This window comes from Capra hircus, chromosome 15, assembly GCF_001704415.2.
Source record: "Capra hircus breed San Clemente chromosome 15, ASM170441v1, whole genome shotgun sequence".
NCBI classification, from domain to species: Eukaryota; Metazoa; Chordata; class Mammalia; order Artiodactyla; family Bovidae; genus Capra; species Capra hircus.
Window position 1 is genome coordinate 68,541,957 of NC_030822.1, and position 23,815 is coordinate 68,565,771.

The window sequence follows — 23,815 nt, forward strand, 5'->3', positions numbered from 1 at the left end:
AGGCACAGATATACTGAAAGTGACAGGATGGAAAAAGTATTCCATAAAAATGGAAATTGAAAGAAAGCTGGTGTAGCAATACTCATTATCAGACAAAATAGACTTTATAGAATGTATTAAGAGACAAAGAACGTTTACATAATGGTCAAGGGATCAATTCAGGAAGAAGATACAACAATTGTAAATATATATACAGAACTTAGGACCACTTTGATATATAAGACAAGTCATAATAAGGGAGAAATTGAAAATCAATAAGGAAACACTGGCACATTCAGTTCAGTTCAGTTGCTCAGTCGTGTCTGACTCTTTGTGACCTCATGAATTGCAGCACGCCAGGCCTCCCTGTCCATCATCAACACCCAGAGTTCACCCAAACCCATGTCCATCGAGTTGGCTATGCCATCCAGCCATCTCATCCTCTGTCGTCCCCTTCTCCTCCTGTTCCCAATCCCTCCCAGCATCAGAGTCTTTTCCAATGAGTCAACTCTTCGCAAGAGGTGGCCAAAAAATTGGAGTTTCAGCTTTAGCATCAGTCCTTCCGATGAACACCCAGGACTGATCTCCTTTAGAATAGACTGGTTGGATCTCCTTGCAGTCCAAGGGACTCTCAAGAGTCTTCTCCAACACCACAGTTCAAAAGCATCAGTTCTTAAGCACTCAGCTTTCTTCACAGTCCAACTCTCACATCCATACATGACCACTGGAAAAACCATAGCCTTGACTAGATGGACCTTTGTTGGCAGAGTAATGTCTCTGCTTTTTAATATGCTATCTAGGTTGGTCATAACTTTCCTTCCAACGAGTAAGTGTCTTTTAATTTCATGGCTGCAGTCACCATGTGCAGTGATTTTGGAGCCCCCCAAAATAAAGTGTGACACTGTTTCCACTGTTTCCCCATCTATTTCCCATGAAGTGATGGGACCAGATGCCATTATCTTAGTTTTCTGAATGTTGAGCTTTAAGCCAACTTTATCACTCTCCTCTTTCACCTTCATCAAGAGGCTTAGGCCAATGGATTTAACTGATATTTATAGAGCATTCCATCCAAAAGAAGCAGAATACAGCATTCATCTCATGTGCACATGAAGTATTCTCCAGGTTTGACAAAAGCTGGGCCACAAAATGAGCTTTGGTGAATTTAATAAAACTGAAATCTTATCAAACATCTTTTCCTATTACAGTAATATGAGATTAGAAGTAAAATAGAAGAAAACAAATTGTAAAAGCCATGAACACGTGGAGGATAAAAATATACTAGGAAAAAAACAATAGATCACTGAAGAAATCAAAGAGGAAATAAAAAAAATACCTGGAGACAAATGAAAATGACAATACAATAACCCAAAATCTATGAGATACAGCAAAAGCAGCTCTAAGAGGGAAGTTTATAGCAATACAAGTTTACCTCAGGAAACAAAAAAAATCTCAAACAACCTAACTTGTCCCTGAATGGATGAATTTAACTCAGATGACCATTATATCTACTACTGTGGGCAAGAATCCCTTAGAAGAAACGGAGTAGCCCTCATCATAAACAAAAGAGCCCAAAATGCAGTACTTGGATGCAATTTCAAAAACAACAGAATGATCTCTGTTTGTTTCCAAGCCAAACCATTCAATATCACAGTAATCCAAGTCTACGCCCTAACCAGTAATGCTGAAGAAGCTGAAGTTTAATGGTTCTATGAAGACCTACAAGACTTTATAGAACTAACATGCAAAAAAGATGTCCTCTTCATTATAGGGGACTGGAATGCAAAAATAGGAAGTCAGGAAATATCTGGAGTAACAGGTAAATTTGGCCTTGGAGTACAGAATGAAGCAGGGCAAAGGCTAACAGAGTTTTGCCAACAGAACGCACTGGTCATAGCAAACACCCTCTTCCAACAACATAAGAGAAGACTCTATACATGGGCATTACCAGATGGTCAACACCAAAATCAGACTGATTATATTCTGTGCAGTCAAAGATGGAGAAGCCCTATACAGTCAGCAAAAGAAGACTGGGAGCTGACTGTGGCTCAGATCATGAACTCCTTATTGCAAAATCTAGACTTAAATTGAAGAAAATAAGGAAAGCCACTAGACAATTCAGTAATGACCTAAATCAAACCCTTTGTGATTACACAGTGGACGTGACAAATAGATTCAAGTGATTAAATCTGATAGACAGAGTGCCTGATGAACTATGGACGGAGGTTCATGACATTGTACAGGAGGCAGTAATCAAGACCATCTCCGTGAAAAAGAAATTCAAAAGGCAAAATGGTTGTCTGAGGAGGCATTACAGATAGCTGAGAAAAGACGAGAAGCTAAAGGCAAAGGAGAAAAGGAAAGATATAAGCATCTGAATGCAGAGTTCCAAAGAATAACAAGGAGAGATAAGAAAGCCTCCCTCAGTGATCAGTGTGGAGAAGGCAATGGCAACCAATTCCAGTACTCTTGCCTGGAGAATCCCAAGGACAGAGGGGCCTGGTTGGCTGCAGTCCATGGGGTCGTGAAGAGTTGGACATGACTGCATGACTTCACTTTCATTTGTCACTTTCATGCATTGGAGAAGGAAATGGCAACCGACTCCAGTGTTCTTGCCTGGAGAATCCCAGGGACGGTGGAGCCTGGAGAATCCCAGGGACCGTGGAGCCTGGTGAGCTGCCATCTATGGGGTCGCACAGAGCCAGACACGATTGATGTGAGTTAGCAGCAGCAGCAGTGATCAGTGCAAAAAAAAAAAAAAAAAAAGAGGAAAACAATAGAATGGGAAAAACTAGAGATTTCTTCAAGAAAATTAGAGATACCAAGGAAACATTTCATGCAAAATGGGCACAATAAAGGACAGAAATGGTATGGACCTAACAGAAGCAGATGCTATAAAGAAGAGGTGGCAAGAATACACAGAAGAACTGTACAAAAAAGATCTTCATGACCCTGATAACCGCGTTGGTATGATCACTCACCTAGCGCCAGACATCCTGGAATGTGAAGTCAAGTAGGCTTTGTGAAGCATCACTACAAACAAAGCTAGTGGAAGTGATGGAATTCCAATTGAGCTATTTCAAATGCTAAAAGATGATGCTGTGAAAGTGCTGCACTTAATATGCCAGCAAATTTGGAAAACTCAGCAGTGGCCACAGGACTGGAAAACATCAGTTTTCATTCCAATCCCAAAGAAAGGCAATGCCAAAGAATGTTCAAAGTACCACACTACTGCATTCATCTCACACTAGCAAAGTAATGCTTAAAATACTCCAAGCTAGGCTTCAACAGTACATGAACCATGAACTTCCAGATGTTGAAGCTGGATTTAGAAAAGGCAGAGGAACCAGAGATCAAATTGCCAACATCTGTTGGATCATCAAAAAAGCAAGAAAGTTCCTGAAAAGCATCTACTTCTGCTTCATGGACTATGCTAAGTCTATAGTGACTGTGTAGATCACTACAACCTGTGGAAAATTCTGGAAGAGATGGGAATACCAGACCATCTACCTGCCTCCTGAGAAATCTGTATGCAGGTCAAGAAGCAACGGTTAGAACTAGACATGGGACAACTGACTGGTTCCAAATTGGGAAAGGAGTACATCAAGGCTTTGTATTGTCACCCTGCTTATTTCACTTATATGCAGAGTACATCATGGGAGATTCTGCGCAAATGAAGCACTAGCTGGAATCAAGATTCCCAGGAGTAATATCAATAACCTCAAGCTATGCAGATAACGCTACCCTTATGGCAGAAAGCGAAGAACTGAAGAGCCTCTTGATGAAAGTGAAAGAGGAGACTGAAAAATTTGGCTTAAAACTAAACATTCACAAAACTAAGATCATGGCATCCGGTCCCATCACTTCATGGCAAATAGATGGGAAAGCAATGGAAACAGTGATAGACTTTATTTTTTTGGGTTCCAAAATCATTGCAGATGGTGACTGCAGCCATGAAATTAAAAGACTCCTGCTCCTTGAAAGAAAAACTATGACCAACTTTAATAGTATATTAAAAAGCAGAGACATTACTTTGCCCACAAAGGTCTGTCTAGTCAAAGCTATGGTTTTTCCAGTAGTCATGTATGGATGTGAGAGTTGGGCTATAAAGAAAGCTGAGTGCCGAAGAATTTTAGCTTTTGAACTGTGGTGTTGGAGAAGACTCTTGAGAGTCCCTTGGGCTGCAAGATCCAATCAGTCCATCCTAAAGTAAATTAGTGCTGAATATTCATTGGAAGGACTGATGCTGAAACTGAATCTCCAATATGTTGGCCACTTGATGTGAAGAACTGACTCATTGGAAAAGACCCTGATGCTGGAAAGATTGAAGGTGAGAGGAGAAGGGGACAACAGAGGATGAGATGGTTGGATGGCAATATCGACTCGATGGATAGGAGTCTGAGTAAGCTCCAGGGATGGACAGGTAATCTGGCATGCTGGAGTCCATGGGGTCGCAAAGAGTCAGACGTGACTGAGCAACTGAACTAAACTGTACTGAACTTTCCCCATAAAGCAACTAGAGAAAGAAGAACAAACAAAACCTAAAGCTAGTAGAAGAAAAAAAATCGTTAAGATCAGAGCAGAAATAAATGAAATAGAGACAAAGAAAACAATAGCAAAGAAAAATGAAACTAAAAGCTGTTTCATTGAGAAGATAAACTGAATTAGTAAGTCTTTTGCCAGACTCATCAAGAAGGAAGAGGACTCAATAAAATTAGAGCTGAAAAAGGGGAAGTTGCAACTGACACCACAGAAATACAAAGGATCATAAGAGATTACTACAGGCAACCATATGCCAATAAAATGGACAACCTGGAAGAAATGGACAAATTCTTACAAAGGTAAAATCTCCCAAGACTGAACCAGGAAGAAATAGAAATATGAACAGACCAATTACAAGTACTGAAATCAAAACTTGGTTAAAAAACTGCCAACAAACAAAAGTGCAGGACCAGATGGTTTCATAGGTAAATTCTATCAAACATTTAGAGAAGAAATAACACCTATCCTTCTGAAACTGTTCCAAAAGACTTCAGAGGAAGGAAAACTTCCAAATTTCTTTTTTTTAAATTTATTTTTTAAATTTTAAAATCTTTGATTCTTACATGCGTTCCCAAACATGAACCCCCCTCCCACCTCCCTCCTCACAACATCTCTCTGGGTCATCCCCATGCACCAGCCCCAGGTATGCTGCACCCTACGTCAGACATAGACTGGCGATTCAATTCTTACATGATAGTATACATGTTAGAATGTCATTCTCCCAAATCATCCCACCCTCTCCCTCTCCCTCTGAGTCCAAAAGTCCGTTATACACATCTGTGTCTTTTTTCCTGTCTTGCATACAGGGTCGTCATTGCCATCTTCCTAAATTCCATATATATGTGTTAGTATACTGTATTGGTGTTTTTCTTTCTGGCTTACTTCACTCTGTATAATTGGCTCCAGTTTCATCCATCTCATCAGAACTGATTCAAATGAATTCTTTTTAACGGCTGAGTAATACTCCATTGTGTATATGTACCACTGCTTTCTTATCCATTCATCTGCTGATGGACATCGAGGTTGTTTCCATGTCCTGGCTATTATAAACAGTGCTGCGATGAACATTGGGGTACATGTGTCTCTTTCAATTCTGGTTTCCTCGGTGTGTATGCCCAGAAGTGGGATTGCTGGGTCATAAGGTAGTTCTATTTGCAATTTTTTAAGGAATCTCCACACTGTTCTCCATAGTGGCTGTACTAGTTTGCATTCCCACCAACAGTGTAGGAGGGTTCCCTTTTCTCCACACCCTCTCCAGCATTTATTGCTTGCAGATTTCTCCAAAGAAGACATACGGATGGCTAACAAACACATGAAAAGATGCTCAACATCACTCATTATTAGAGAAATGCAAATCAAAACCACAATGAGGTACCACTTCACACCAGTCAGAATGGCTGCGATCCAAAAACTTCCAAATTTCATTGTATAAGGCCACCATCACCCTGATACCAAATCCAAATTACAGGCTAAGATCACGGATGAACATAGACACAAACATCTTCAACAAAATACTAGCAATCCAAATCCAACAGTACATTAAAAAGGATCATGCACCATGGTCAAGTGGGATTTGTCCCAAGGATGCAAGGATTTTTCAATATCTGCAAATCAATCTGTGATACATCACATCAACAAACTGAAGAATAAATACCATATAATCATCTCAATAGATGCAGAACAACTTTTGACAAAATTCATTTCCAATTTATGGTAAAAATTCTCCAGAAAGTGGGCATATAGGGAACATAGCTCAACATAATAAATGCCATATACTATAAACCTATAGCTAACATCATACTCAATGGTGAAAAGCTGAAACCATTTCCTCTAAGATCTGGAACAAACAAAGATGTCTACTCTCACCACTTTTATTCAACATAGTTTTTGAAGTCTTAGCTATAGCAGTCAGAGAAGAAAAAGAAATGAATCCAAATTGGAAAAGAAGAAGTAAAACTGTCACTGTTTGTAAATGATACTATACATAGAAAATCCTAAAGATGCTACCAGAAAACTACTACAGCTCATCAATGACTTTGGTAAAATTGCAGGTTACAAAATTAATACACAGAAATCTGTTTCATTTCTATACACTAACAATGAAAGATCAGAAAGAGAAATTCAAGAAACAATCCCTTTACTATCATATCAAAAGCAATAAAATACCTAGGAATCAACCTATCTAAGGAAACAAAAGCCCTGTACTCCAAAAACTGTAAAACACTTATGAAAGAAATCAAAGATGACACAAAGAGAAGGAAAAATATACCATATTCTAGGATTAGAAGAATTGATATTGCCAAAATGACTATACTACTCAAGGCAATCTATAGATTCAGTGCAATCCCTATCAAATTACCAATGGCATTTTTTCAGAGAACTAGAATAAAAAAATCTTAAAAATTTATGGTGACACAAAAGATCCTGAATAGCCAAAGCAATCTTGTGGAAAAAAAAAAAAATGGAGCTGGAGGAATCAGACTTTCTGACTTAAAACTACACTACAAAGCTGTTGTCATCAAAACACTGTGATCCTGGCACAAAAATAGAAATATATATACCAATGGAACAGAATAGAAAGCCCAGAAATAAAGCCACACACCTATGGTCAATTAATCTACAACAAAGGTGGCAAGAATATATAATGGAGGGAAGATCATCTTTTCAAAAAATGGTGCTGAGAAAACTAGGCAGATATGCAAAAAAATAAAATTAGAACATTAACACCATACACAAAAATAGTGGATTAAAGACCTAAATATGAGACCAGACATGTAAAACTCTTAGAGGAAAACCTAGGCAGAACACTCTTCGACATGAATCTCAGCAGTAAATTTATATAAATATAAATATAAATTTATTTATTTTAATTGGAGGTTAATTACTTTATAATATTGTATTGGTTTTGCCATACATCAACATGAATCCGCCACAGGTATACACGTGTTCCCCATCCTGAACCGCCCTCCCTCCTCCCTCCCCGTACCATCCCTCTGGGTCGTCCCAGTGCACCAGCCCCAAGCATCCTGTATCATTTTGATTTGTCTCCCAGAGTAACAGAAATAAAAACCAAAAACAAATAGGAATTAATTAGACTCAAAACCTTTTGCATAACAAAAGAAACCATAAACAAAATGAAAAAAACAACACTCAGAATGGGAGAAAATACTTCCCAATGATGTGACTGTTAAGGGTTTAGTCTCCAAAATTTACAAACGGCTCATGGGGCTTAATATCACTGAAAACAAGCAAACTTGTGAAAAAATGGGCAGAAGACCTAAATAGAAATTTCTCCAAAGAATACATACTTATGGCCAAGAGGCACATGAAAAGATGTGTTCACCATCACTAATTATTGGAGAAATGCAAATCAAAACTATAATGACACCAGTCAGAATGGCAATCATAAAATAATCCACAAACAATAAGTACTGGCAAGGGTGTGGAGAGAAACAGACTTTTCTCAAGTGGGACCTCAAAAATTGAAGACAGTAAGCCAAGTTTGGTTGATTTTCTTATATAATTATTAATATTGACTGAATAAATACATGTTAAATAGCTGTGGACTTTTTGGAAAAAGAAATGAGTGGTAAAAAATTGAAACATTTAGAGAAGCCAACTTATTTGTAATTTCTTCCATATAAAGGAGAGCTTACAAATCTATAAGAAAGATGTCATCAGGCAATTCATAAGTTAAACTATTGGCTTACATAAAAAAAGTTCAACTTTGCAAGTAGCCAGAACATTATATGAAAATATGTAAAATGATGTAAGAAAGTGAGAGTCCATATTTTTAAGTATCAAATTATAAAAGATTAGAAATTAATTAGGGTCATTTATTACCAAAGATGTTGAAGTGAAGTGAAGTTGCTCAGTCGTGTCCGACTCTTTGCGACCCCATAGACTGTAGCATACCAGGCTCCTCTGTCCATGGGATTTTCCAGGCAACAGTACTGGAGTGGATTGCCATTTCAAATGAGGGTAAATTGGATGAAGTTTTCTTGAAAGCATTTTAGCAATGGTCGTTTTCTTAAATTAGAGATTTGCACAACTTTCAATCCACTAATTCTGCCTTCAGGAATTCATCCCAAGGAAAGAACTATGGATATGGACTAAGGTTGTGTTACAAAGATATTGTTCATAAAAAGAGAAAATGAAGAATGACCTGCTTAACGATTTGGGAGTGGTTACGTAAATTAATTTTGATATACTATAAAAACAAGTGATCTTATAGAAGACTGTTCATTGGCATGGAAAACCTAACTTTATCATAAGAAATGAGTCACAAAACTCTGTAATTCTTGTTTCCACTTATGTATCTAAAATGCATATATTACGTAAAACAGTAGAGGGAAAGTTTACAATAAGATGTCTATAGTAAAATTTAGGTGATGACCTTAATGATAATGCCTTTTCCCTTTGCATAGATACATTTTCCAAAAGTTTTTACAATGCACAGTTATTAATTTTGCAACAAAAAAGGAAAACCTATGCAATTATTTTTAAAAAGTTCTCTTGTAAGAAACATCATATTATATAAAGAATGATTCAGGGGTAATAAACCTGATGTATCTATAATAGCATTTCTGAGTCAAATCCAAAAGAAGACTGAAAATGCTTGACAGAAAGACTTGGCAGTTACTGAGAGAAAAGTCATTTGTTTCTGGAGCAAGTTGAAGTTAGGTAAGCAGAAGTCAATTTCTCTCATCATCTCAGAGCTGAAACTTTGCCCTAGGCTTGGTTACTTGGGAAAAGCTTTCTGTTTGCAGACTGTGCTCTGGGAAGAACACATCATGGCCTGAGCTTCAGCATAGGTGGAGTTTGTTCTGCAATCTTTAAAACATTGGACAGAATAACAGTAGCTTTTATTTTTTTTTAATTTTTATTTTTACTTTATTTTGCTTTACAACACTATATTGGTTTTGTAGCTTTTAAAGAGCAGTCATGTCAGAGTTGCAGACCATTTACCTCTTGCAAGAGGCTCTGGTTTGGATTTTTGTTTACAGCAGAATGTTCTTTCTTCTGGAAAAGCCACCTTGTGTGTGTAAAAATATAATAGAATGTGATGAGAAAATAGAAATTCTTGAAAAATGGCAAAATTAACTGTTCAAATGATTAAATTACTCCTTCAGTTCAGTTCAGTTCAGTCGCTCAGTTGTGTCTGACTCTTTGTGACCCCATGGACCACAGCACACCAGGCCTCCCTGTCCATCACCAGCTCCCGGAGTTTACTCAAACACATCTCCATTGAGTTGGTGATGCCATCCAACCATCTCATCCTCTGTCATCCCCTTCTCCTCCTGCCCTCAATCTTTCCCAGCATCAGGGTCTTTTCAAATGAGTCAGCTCTTTGTATCAGGTGGCCAAAGTATTGGAGTTTCAGCTTCAACATCAGTCCTTCCAATGAGTATTCAGGACTGATCTTTAGGATGGACTGGTTGGATCTCCTTGCAGTCCAAGGGACTCTCAAGAGTCTTCTCCAACACCACAGTTCAAAAGCATCAATTCTTCAGCACTCAGCTTTCTTTATAGTCCAACTCTCACATCCATACATGACTACTGGAAAAACCATAACCTTGACGAGATGGACCTTTGTTGGCAAAGTAATGTCTCTGCTTTTGAATATGCTATCTAGGTTGGTCATAACTTTCCTTCCAAGGAGTAAGCGTCTTTTAATTTCATGGCTGCATCACCATCTGCAGTTATTTTGGAGCCAAATAAAGTCAGCCACTGTTTCCACTGTTTCTCCATCTATTTGCCGTGAAGTGATGGGACCAGATGCCATGATCTTAGTTTTCTGACTGTGAGCTTTAAATTAGCTTTTTCACTCTCCTCTTTCACTTTCATCAAGAGGCTCTTTAGTTCTTCTTCACTTTCTGCCATAAGGGTGGTGTCATTTGTGTATCTGAGGTTATTGATATTTCTCCCAGCAATCTTGATTCCAGCTTGTGAAACATTGTCTTTATATCGCAGGAAGAACTCTTGGTATTTTTTTTTTTTTAATGACAGGTACAATTTCACAACTTTAATGACATGGCATATGGAAGGAGGCAAAAAAAAAAAAAAGAAAGAAAGAAAGAAAGAAAGAAAGAAACCACCTCAGTTTTTCAGCTCTTTGGAGAGATCTGGGGCAAAGGAATCAGAATTCAACAATAGGATTTCCTCAGCTGAACTAAGGATGGAGAACAGATGGTATGGAGTCAACTCCCTGGCTGACTGGTCTTTGGGGCAAACAAGGAAAATGCCTTCTACAGCCAAAGGGCGATGAGAACATTCTTTGGTGGATGGACTTTAGGCTCTGCACTGACATTAACTTCTTTTGGGATGTGGAAGCTTCCAGATGAAGGCTGGTCAGGTAATAATGGCTACCTCTTCCTGGTCTCTGCTCTCGGACACTGAGTTGATTATGCTTCTTAAATACTTTATGAATTCCATCCTGATCTCTTCCAGGTCGTCCTTGAGATTCGAGTGCACCAGCTTCCGCTTGTTCAAGGATGGTGCCAAAGCTGGGTTTTCTTTGTTACTTCCGAAGCCTGGTTTGTGGTGTGCAATTACCAGACACTGAGTATTCTGTAAGAACTCCTGCTGGAAGAAGTAGGAATACCATGTCTCAATTTCCTTCAGGTGACTTAGGATGTTGGCATTGAAGACGATCACCACTCCGTGAGTCCTTCATCAGGGCTGGCCAGCAAGACTCGAACTTTGGATCGCTGCCACAATCCCAGAGCTCAAATTCACACCCTGTGCCTTTGTTGTTGCTGGTAACATGTGGGTTCTCGAATTCCAGGATCCTCACTCCTTGGGTTGGGTTGTATTCAGTGATGCCAGAAGATTATGTCATAAAGTTGGCCAAAACGGTTTTTACACTCTCGCAGGGCCCCACAAACAGGATCTTGGCCTTCAGCATCTCTGCCCGGGGACCACTCAGGTGCTGCTTGAACCTGCGTCGTAGTCTCTATTTTTTTTTTTTTTTTGGAGAGATAATTCTTGTGTAAATGAAAAATTTAATTTGCAACGTGCCTTCACTGTGTGTGAACATGTGGGCAAGTGTGGGTGTACATGTGTTTATTTTTATGTATTCATTTGTTTATTTGTATGTTTGATATTTCTGTTTGATTGTGTTTGAGCAGTATTTGAGATGTCAGATATTCAGGCCAAAAATACTGCAGGGATGAATGCTGGCAGGAAAAGACCATAAAACAGAACTAAACTAGTTTGTAGATGCTCCATCTGGTGAGACTGCCCATGGGGGTCAAGGCTGGGTCCACTGCTGTGGGTACCAAGCAGACTTTGTGTTGAAGGAGGTGGATTTTCCTATTATAAATTCTCTGGAATAGGAAATGAGGATGAGGAGGTAGCCTTCTGGATTGGATACAGAAGGAGCTCCTTTTGTGACTATCCACTTGAATCTAGTCTAGATATTCTTGTAGGCACTTCCAGTGGTGGTTAGAAGTTTTCTTTGCCACAAGGAATCAGCCTAGTAGCTACACATGGACATTCCCTGCAAAAGCCTCATGAGAATGATACAGGATGCCTGGGTTCATATAAAGTAGCCAAAGGTGAGGTGATTTTTTAATTTTACATGTTGTTAATTCCCTTCACTTATTCATAAAGCTCAGATGCAGAAACTGGCTTAGGTTCTGATAGAGATAATTAATCATACCTGTATCCATGTTTAGAAAGGATTTGAGACAGTAATCATTCTACTTGAATCTCTCTTCCAGAAAAAATCTGATTTAATTAGCCTGGAGCACCAGAATTTTTAAGAGTAGCCCAGCTGACTCTAATGTGCCAGTTTGAGAACTGAAAAGGAAGCCTGGTGGCTCAGATGGTAAAGAGTTTGACTGTAATGCAGGAGACCCAGGTTCGATCCCTGGGTCAGGAAGATCCCCTGGAGAAGGGAATCCCGTGGACAGAGAGGAGACCGGCAGGCTACAGTCCATGGAGTCACAGAGTCAGACATGACTGAGCAACTGACACTTTCACTTTAATTTGAGAACTGCTCTTTTAGAGACTAGTGTGGAAGAGGGAGCAGCCCCAGTGTTACCAAACCATGTGCATTTGCCCACATGCAGCAAACCAAACGCAGAGATCTTGAGGCCTAGAAAGAGTTTACTCACATGGCAGCCAGTCAAGGAAATGGGAGTACAATGATCAAATCTGCTTCCCTGAAGTTGGGGTGGTTGGGATATGTATGGGGTAAGCAAGATGATCTTAGGCTTGGGGAAAGATTCTTGGAGGCAGGGAAGAGGTGAAGTAATTGATATTTTGAGAAGGTGCTTCTGGAGGACAAGTTTCTGTATATTCACAATGGAGGTGAACAGAGGGCAGAGTTTTCCAGTCCTCTGACATCAACACGCCATTCATCAGACATCTGTGAGGCCCCAGGTTTAGAGTTGGTGGTCCCAACTGGCTGTAGCTGGCTCACACTGGGCAGAAGTGAAAGTGTGAAAGTAGCCCACGAGGCTCCTCTGTCCATGGAATTCTCCAGGCAAGAATACTGTAGTATGTTGCCATTTTCTTCTCCAGAGGATCTTCCTGACCTAGGGGTTGAATCTGGGTCTCCTGCATTGCAGGCAGATTCTTTACTGTCTGAGCCATCAGGGAAGCCCCCACACTGGGCAGAAGCTGACTCCAAGTTCCTGTAAAACAACTGGTCTGAGTGAAACTGGGAAGGCAATTTACAAGCAAGGGAGTTTTAACAAGCTGTTCCCTTGTCTGCTGACCTGTAAGACAAGTTCAAGAATGTCTGTTGCTTACTGCTGCTGCTGCTGCTAAGTCGCTTCAGTCGTGTCCGACTCTGTGTGACCCCATAGATGGCAGCCCACCAGGCTCTGCCATCCCTGGGATTCTCCAGGCAAGAACACTGGAGTGGGTTGCCATTTCCTTCTCCAATGCATGAAAGTGAAAAGTGAAAGTGAAGTCACTGAGTTGTGTCCAACTCTCAGCGACCCCATGGACTGCAGCCTACCAGGCTCCTCTGTCCATGGGATTTTCCAGGCAAGAGTACTGGAGTGGGGTGCCATTGCCTTCCCTGCTGTTGCTTACTAGCTCTTGTTAATTGTATGGAGTATAGTTTCAGCAGCAACTCAGAGATGATTTGGTTGTTACCTAATTGCTGGCAGCAGAGTCTTGAGTCCAGGGAGGCCAATTAGAAGGGTAATTGCAGTGCAGAGTTACGCAAGAGCAAAAGTCGGCATTCACAGGAATCTGCAAATACTGTGCTTCCTACTATAGGGTATTTCAAGGAGAAGGAACCTGAAATCTTGCTACTATGCAAGTAAGGGCTATTATGATCTTAGCATTCAGTTCAGTTCAGTCGCTCAGTCATGTCCGACTCTTTGCGACCCCATGAATCGCAGCTCGCCAGGCCTCCCTGTCCATCACCATCTCCCAGAGTTCACTCAAATCCACGTCCATCGAGTCGGTGATGCCATCCAGCCATCTCATCCTCCGTCGTCCCCTTTTTCTCCCACTCCCAATCTCTCCCAGCATCAGAGTCTTTTCCAATGAGTCAACTCTTACAATGACTCAACTTTGAGGTGGCCAAATTACTGGAGTTTCAGCTTTAGCATCAGTCCTTCCAATGAATATTCAGGATTGATTTCCTCCAGGATTGACTAATTTGATCTCCTTGCAGTCCAAGAGTCTTCTCCAACACCACAGTTCAAAAGCATCAATTCTTTGGTGCTCAGCTTTCTTCATAGTCCAACTTTCACATCCATATATGACCACTGGAAAAACCATAGCCTTGACCAGACGGACTTTTGTTGGCAAAGTAATGTCTCTGCTTTTCAATATGCTATCTAGGTTGGTCATAAGTTTTCTTCCAAGGAGTAAGCCTCTTTTAATTTCATGGCTGCAGTCACCTCTGCAATGATTTTGGAGCCCCCCAAAATAAAGTCCGACACTGTTTCCACTGTTTCCCCATCTATTTCCCATGAAGTGATGGGACCAGATGCCATTATCTTCATTTTCTGAATGTTGAGCTTTAAGCCAACTTTTCACTCTCTTCAAGAGGCTTTTTAGTTCCTCTTCCCTTTCTGCCATAAGGGTGGTGTCATCTGCATATCTGAGGTTATTGATATTTCTCCCAGCAATCTTGATTCCAGGTTGTGCTTCTTCCAGCCCAGCGTTTCTCAGCATTACAGGCTATGAAATAGAGAGGAACAAATCTGACTCTATATTGGATCTGTTTCTTTAACTTTTGTATTCTAACTGCTTTTACTACAAGTTAATCACTATAAAGAGATGTTGTCTATATAAGGTGTACATAATGGTGCATGGCTGGGAACCCTGCCTCCCATACCTCATGTTAAGCTAAGATACCTTTGTTTAGCTCACAGGAACCATCCTGACTAGGTGCACCTGTGAATGGCTGCAGGAAATAAGAAATTAACACATCCCTTCAGAAGTCTGGCTGGAATCAAGAAACTTGTACAACAACCTATTTCTTTCTTCACTTTACCTCCTCAGTTCCCGGTCTTTGTTCTATGAAAGAAACTAGCATCCAAAGCCTGGGAAAAATGGTTCTTTAGGGCATCATATTGCACCGTATTCTTGGTCTGCTGGTTTTCCAAATAGAGTTGCTGTATCCCATCCCAACAACTCAATTCTTGACCTATCGGAGTGTCATACAGTGAGGTGTACAAGCTTGGACTTGATAAACACTTATATAACAATTCCTATAAAGAACAGTCTTTAGATGAAAATATTTAAGTTCAAGGAGTCTGAAGTCACATGATGTTAGAAACATTTATACCTATATTTGATAGGTATAAAAGATATTTCCCATATGTTTAACGTATGAATGAGTAAGAAAGATAAAGCCTGAGAACATTTCCAGATAAAAAGATAGTAAAGAGATGTGACAATGAAGCATTTTTATGAGATAGTGGACTGAAAAGCAAAAATTGCGATACAGGCTATCACTGGGACAACTGATGAAATTTTAACACTCAAAGTGGATCAGATAATAGCTTTGTATTCCAGTTAAGTTTCTTGATTTTTGTTAATTACATTCTAGTTCTGAAAGAGAATGTCCTTATTCTTGGTAAAGGCACATAAAAGTATTTAGAAGTAGGGGGCATAATGTCTCCAACTTAAGCTCTTATGGTTCAAATAAATGCCAAGAACGTACAAAAATATGTATAGGAGGAATAAAAAAGCAAATGGGGCAATTGAGGAATCTGGACAATTAGTATACAAGTATTCATTTTTCTATTCTCGTAACTTTTCCGTAAGTTTAAAATTATAAGAATCAACACAAGAAGAATCTAAGGGAATGTGAGGCAAAGAAAACACCCTTGAGATGGGAAGGAACTTGACATGTTGTAGGAACTAAGAGATACCTCCTATGGCTGAAATGTGTTGGCAAGATGATAGGATGGCAAGTGATGAGGAAATTGATGAGGAAGTTGATAAGGGAATAGAAGGTAGATCATGAAGTTCTCATAGGCCATGGTAAGGGATATGACTTTAATTATAATGGGAAGTCACTATAAATTTCTGAGCAGGGATGGATGTAGCAAGGTGCACTTTACAGTTGATTCCAGGGAATGATTTTTCCTGGGGCTGTTTAGGCTACACGTCAGCTTCTAAATAACTCAATCAATGTATCTACAGAAAGGAGGGAAATGAATAGGTAGGCTTCCTTGGGCCTCTTGCCAGGTGAAGAAGGATGAGGAAAAACCCACTGGGACCACACTGGTTAGCCAAAAACAATAGCTGACATTGTTTACACCTTGCCATGTCTGGGCTGCCTAGCAAACTATAGGTACTGACTCCTATAGCAAGACTTCATTCCACTTTCCCAGTTCTAGAAACATTCCAAATCACATTATAAATTTTCCCACATTTAAGACCAAAAACAATAGTAAAATCCCACACCTAAACCCTCTCTAAAAGGAGATGACCCAATCAATTTCTCTATTCTGTTCCAAGTCCAGCATCTTTGGGTAGTGTTTATTACACCATGTCAAGTTTGAATGGGCTCTTCTTGACCCTGCAGTTGTGGCTAAATGACAAACTTAATATATATTGGAAGAGAAATGGGAAGTTGTCCAGCAGCTTAGGTAAAGAGGCTCACTCCTCTTCTAGAAGGAGTGGCTGTGTCTGGACCCACAGTAATAGAGGGCTTTTTCCAGCAGTCACAGCAGCTACTAGTTACAAGTAATAAAGTGATAGCAGCTGGCATTCTTAGACAATTCCCAACTGCACTGGCATTTCTACTCAGACTCATTGGTGCCTAAATCCTTTCAATTTATAACGCTTATCCCAAGTTTGTCATGATTGCATTTTAAGAGAGTCAAGAGTCAGAATCCTGCAATAGGAAAGAATAAGTCTGACTCCATATTACAGCTATTTCTTTTACTTTAACCTTTGTATTCTATTGCTTTTGCTTTAAGAATGTTGCCTGTAGCCTAAAATATACAGGGTAGCCCATTTCAAGCCTCTGATCTTTAAGGTTGTAACACTTCTCCTTTCAAATAGAAATTTAAAAATGCAGAATAGAGAATAACATTTGTCTTGATCGAAGTTTACAGGAACACTGTGACATGACCTACATGGACAGCTTCAGGAACAAAGGATTCTGGCCCAAGAAGTGTACACAGCCAAATACACCCCTCCTCTTTTAAGTATAAAAGAAATCTGAATTCTACTTTGATAAGATGATTCTCTAGGACATTAGTCCACCATCTTCTCAGACTCCTGGCTTTCTGAATAGAGTTGTTATTCCTTGCCCCAGCACCTCATCTCCTGATTGTGCATTGACCAGAATGAGTTTGGACTCAGTAGCAATCCCTCTCCTGCAGACAAGGACCTTGTGGTGTCAAGGAGTATGATGTGCTTATGTTTTCAGACTCCTGTTTGTGATGATGAGAGAAAGCAGACTCTATGCCTCTGAATTCTTGATATCTATGTTTTTCCAGTAAATCCAGCTCATTATGTTTTTACACATGACACTAGAATTTGTCCTCACTCACCTTTAGTTATAATAAAAATTCCTATTTCATAGAAGGAAATGAATGCAGTGAAGTTGCTGTACTGTTATATGTATGACATTTGCTAGATAGATATCTAAAGGATCTCCCTGCTCTGCTAGCAGACTGATTTCCTGCAGGTGACAGAGTAATTTTTTTTACAGGTTCTCCTTGCCAGGAGTATCTCCCTTGTCCACCATCATCAATGACTATCCTTGAGTCTGGTATAGATGAATATTCCCCTTCTGAAGTATAAAGACTCCATCGGGTCTTTTATATTGTATCTTCTGGCATACAGTCCTCTTCTGATCACAGAACCTGAACTCTCTAAAGGAAATGAATGTATTTTGATTATAACTGCACACCTTGTAACCAAGCAGGACTCTATGGGGTTTTCTGGGACAGACATCCCCCACCTCCGTGTCCTCTACCTGCCTCTTGTTTGTAGAAAGCTTTAGTTTCCCAGGCCTCCCCTGAGTCACAAAAGGCTGGCTCAAGAATGAACAATTGAAAGAATGTGAACATATAATAACAAAGAAAACAGCAGTTGGGCCAGGAGACCCAGTAACCATTTAAACAGTAAATCAGCCACATGGCAGTCATAGAAGGACATAGATAACAGTGTTTGATGCACATCCCTGAATTGTTCTGCAGATACTAAAACGTCCACCAGATGGCAGCAGCTAACTTCATGATGACCGTGAGCATGTAAACCCTAGACTGGCTAGAGTCTAAGGATTGATGATGTTAACCCCTGTGAAAGCAGCCTGTTACCTCACCCTCAACCAATCAGAGAATTGTGCACAAACTGCTCATGCACCCTGCAACTCTCTCTGTCAGCTTGCCTTTAAAAACATTTTCCTGAAATCCATCAAGGAGTTAAGGGTCTTTTGAATATTTGCCACCTCTCTACGTTGCTTGGTGCCTGCAATAAAGGCTGTATTTTGCTTCACCACAACCTGGGATCAGTAGATTGACTTTATTGTGTATGGGAGAGTGTCCCTAAGTTTGGTTTGGTAACAATCTTAGCCCACCATACCCCTATTCCTTTCTTCTCCCAGCTACAGAGATGGGCATATGCCCCCAAACCAGGGCTGTTAAGACTCCTTCTCAGAACCTCTTCGGGGATTTGCAGATGTTCTCATACAGTAGGAGCTGTCAGACTGCTACTTTGCCAGTCTTGGGGTGCTGGGGATGCTTATGCCTGCTCTATGAGGAGAGTTTGAGGGACACAGTATTTGTGCACTTCATCGAGCTGTGCCTCAGGGCAGTATAACTTCTGGACTTTTTAGCTGAAGTGGCCCCAAAATACCTTTTTATTGCTTAGGTGAAATTTTGTCAGGTGTAGACAATAGTCTGCCTAATTTCATTAGGGCTTTACTGCTTTAGCTGAATACTTTCCTGGCAAGTTTATAAGACTGGGAATTGTTTTAGGAGTTGAGCCATCACAGGACCTTCTTGGTCAAGTTTGTGTTTTCCCTTGCAATTAAATTCCTTTAACATCCATCAAGTGCCATAAATCTTATTGAGTCACGATTCCAGAATCCAGATTCTGCCTCTGAAGTTCGGTCTCTTGGCAACAGCAGTTGCCTCTCCTTGAAGCGCTAAGTCACAGTTGAATACTTTTGTTTTTGTTGCTACCTTTAAAACAATAGGTATGAGGGAACATATAGGCTTTATTTATATGAGTATTATTATAACAATATTTTGTATTAAATATGAAAGGATAGGATTTTGGGGGGTATATTAAATAATATTTTTTAGTATATATACATTGTTTTAGCTCTTTTATGAAAATCAACATTTTAAAGTTGAAATGTTTTGAATTTTGAAAAGCCTGGATTCTGATTAAAATTCTCAAAGCAGACATTAGAATTTCTTTACATTTAAAAACTATGATGTTATTATATTTTTATATAGCTTTTTGCCTTCGAGTTTTGCAGAGGCTTTAAGAATGTTTAAATATATATGGATTATATGTAGAAAAGTAGATATTGTTGATAATATGATTTAATAATTACTTTTTAAAGTAACTGGCATAAACTTCATTAGCAAGTAGGAAAAATGGGAGATATTTTGAATAATGAGATCTATCAGAAACTACTGAGGGGTAGAATAATTTATTCACAGATGGTTTCATATTAATTAAATTGTAACATATTTACTGAAATCATTTTTAGAATTTTCTTTGCTAGTTCATTCCGACTAAATTTCATAATAAAACTTAGCTCTTATGATTTGCACTTAGCAACCACGTAGGTAAGACATAGCTTGCTTTAAGAAAGGCCAAAATACGAAATATTAACTTCTGATAGATGATGAAGATGAAGGAAAGTATCCTTGTGAAGAAAGGTTTTTTTCCAATGAATTAATCACATCTTAAATAGTTCTACTAGTGATTTATTTTCTAAAATGTGCCTTTAGCAATTGTATTAGTTTTTTATCTCTGTGTAACAGATTACCATAAGCTCAGCAGCGGAAAGCAATTCCCACTTAGCAATTCACAGTTCTGTGTGTAGAAAGCCTGGCATGGCATGGCATGGAGGTGGCCTGTGCTTTGGGTCTCACTGGTTGAAATCAGAGTTCCAGCCAGACTGGGTTACTTTTGGAGGACCTGGGGATGATCTCAGGTTGTTGGAAGACTTTGGTTCCTTGCGGTTATAGGACTTTTCCCCTGTTTTCTTACTGGCTGTCAGCTGAAGACTGCCCTTAGCTCCTAGATACCACCTGCATTCCTTGCCATTTGGCTTCCCTCATCTTCAAAATGAGAAACAAAAAATCTCTGTTGCACCAAACCTCCACCCTACCCCATCTTTGAACCTCTTTCACCAGGAGGAGACAAGTTCCTTTCACAGCCTAATTAGTCACACTAATTAGGTCAGGCTTACTGAAGGCCCATTGAAGATATTTACCTGTCTTAAGGTCAGCTGATTTGGGACTTTTATTATACCTGTATACTTCTCAACAGCAGCACCAGGTGAGTGTCTGAGTCTCTGGGAGAAAGGTTGCATACAAGGAGAGGGGTGGGAATATTTTGGGAACTATCCCAAATTCTACCTATTACAGCAGTCAAGTGCACCATGATTAGATTTAAAAAATTCACTTAAAAATATGATTTCTAGCTCAAAATAAGAGGTTACTTGGAAGACTTAAAAGCGTTGTGGGTATGAAGAACTCTTGATGTTTATGAAAGATGAGCTTGGGAAGCTATTAGCACATGCCTTAGCTTTGAGCAGGGTAGGGTGCTCACTTGAGTTTTTCTGACCTCACGTTTGGCTTTGTTTCCTTACAGGAAAATGCCAGTCATAGGAAAGCAGCACCCATGTCAGCCTCTTCTCTTTTATCTTTGTATCCTCCTTCTCAGAAGCAGAAATACAGTCCCCAAAGCCTAACTATTCTCTGAATAAATTCACTTTATCTCTCCTGAGGCTAAGCTGCAAAAACACTGCTCATATTCTCCCAGCCACTTAGTCTCTTTTTCTCATTTCAAACTTCAAAATATTCTTTTAACAAGGAATCATGCCAAAACCTTCCCCAAAGCCCAATGGCATAAGTAGTTCTGCTTTCTAGAACCCAGTGCTCTAGTGAAGTTTCATGATGTTATCCCCAGTCATTACAGAAGTGTTAAATCACAATGTATACATTGCTGAAGAAGTAGGATAATATGTAAAACTGCCATATTTCTTTGAGAAGTAAATGGCAACCCACTCCAGTACTCTTGCCTGGAGAATCCCATGGATGGAGGACCCTGGTAGGCAGCAGTCCATGCAGTCTTGAAGAGTCAGACATGACTGAGCAACTTCAGTTTCACTTTTCACTTTCATGCACTGGAGAAGGAAATGGCAACTCACTCCAGTGTTCTTGCCTGGAGAATCCCAGGGGTGGAGGAGCCTGGTGGGCTGCCATCTATGGGGTCACACAGAGTCAGACACAACTGAAGTGACTTAGCAGCAGCAGCAGCAGCCATATTTCTACTTAGCTGTCATCCCATACAGAATCACCTTGTGCCAAGAGATTCATTCATTTCAGAATCAAGTTCATTAGTTGTCACTGCTTTATCGTGGATTTGCTGTCTCAGTGGTGAGTTAGGGACTGCTGCAATTTAGAGGTTACTGTGAGCCACCTTTGGTGCATCAGCTCCAGGTATTTGTCCCTGAGTCACCAGATCTCAAGTCTATAAGTGTACCTTAACCAGCAAGGCTGCATGAGAAGTGATGTGTGAGGGTTCCAGTTCAAGTTGTTCTGGATTCAAATCCTAGTTCTTGTGCTTACTAACTAAAATCATTTAATGTTTCTGTGCTTTAGTTTTCTATCTTACTAGGTGCACTCTTAGTGTGACTGGTGAGTAATAAGTGCTTACTATGTTAGACACTATTTTACATACCCCCACCTCCTGCATGTGTGCTAAGTCCCTTCAGTCATGTCTGACTCTTTGAGATCCTATGGACTATAGCCCACCAAGCTCCTTTGTTCATGGGATTCTCCAGGCAAGAATACTGGAGTGTGTTGCCATGCTCTCCTCCAGGGAATCTTCCCCACCCAGGGATCAAACCCATGTCTCTTAACATCTTTTGTATTTGCAAACGGGTTCTTTACAAACTAGCACCACCTGGGAAGTCCTGCATTGAGGTCAAAGTCTGTTGACATGCTTCTTGTCCCTTGGCTCAAGAACTGGCAGAGCTGGATCCACATGATAAGGCATCTCTTTCTTTTAAAATATGCCAAGAATCTAATCATTTCTCCCCCCATCACCACCACCAACACCACCATCACTACCACCACCACCATCATCAATCACCACCACCACCACCATCATCAATCACCACCACCACCATCACCTTCATCACCACCATCACCACCAACACCACCACCATCAATCACCACCACCACCACCACCACCATCATCACCACCATCACCATCACTATCACCACCACCATCACCACCATCATCACCACCCACCACCACCATCATCACCACCATCACTACCATCATCACCACCATCACCTTCACCACCATCACCATCATCACCACCATCACTACCATCACCACCACCATCACCATCATCACCACCATCACGTTCACCACTACCACAACCACCATCATCACCACCGCCACCATCATCACCACCATCACTACCATCATCACCACCACCATCACCTTCACCACTACCACCACCACCACCATCATCACCATCATTATCACCACCATTATCACCACCATCATCACCACCATCACCACCATCACCACCACCATCATCACCACCATCACCTTCACCACTACCACCACCATCACCACCATCACCACCACCATTACCTTCACCACCATCACCATCACCACCACCATCACCACCACCATCACCTTCACCACCACCATCATCAATCACCACCACCACCACCATCATCAATCACCACCACCACCATCACCTTCACCACCACCATCACCACCAACACCACCACCACCACCACCACCACCACCACCATCATCACCACCATCACCATCACTATCACCACCACCATCACCACCATCATCACCACCCACCACCACCATCATCACCACCATCACTACCATCATCACCACCATCACCTTCACCACCATCACCATCATCACCACCATCACTACCATCACCACCACCATCACCATCATCACCACCATCACGTTCACCACTACCACCACCACCATCATCACCACCATCACCTTCACCACTACCACCACCACCACCACCACCATCACCTTTACCACCACTATCACCACCACCACCACTATCACCACCACCATCACCACCATCATCACCACCATCACCATCATCACCATCACCTTCACCACCACCATCACCACCATCACGTTCACCACTACCACCACCATCACCACCACCATTACCTTCACCACCATCACCATCACCACCACCATCACCACCACCATCACCTTCACCACCACCATCATCACCACCACCACTATCACCACCACCACCACCACCATCATCACCACCATCACTACCATCATCACCACCATCACCCTCACCACTACCACCACCACTACCACCATCACCACCACCATCACCTTCACCACCACCATCATCACCACCACCACCACCTTCACCACCACCATCACCATCATTATCACCACCATCATCACCACCATCACTATCATCACCATCATGTTCACCACTACCACCACCACCACCATCATCACCACCATCACTACCATCACCGCTATCACCACCACCACCACTATCACCATGCTCCCCAAAACCCACCTGCCCAACATAATTGCAAAGACATCCTAACTGGCCTCCTTGCTTTTATTCTTGCTCCCC

At 40.7% G+C, this 23,815-nt stretch overlaps 1 pseudogene; it reads right to left on the reverse strand.

The window, feature by feature from the left end:
• Positions 10,597–11,425, reverse strand: LOC102179578 (annotated as a pseudogene).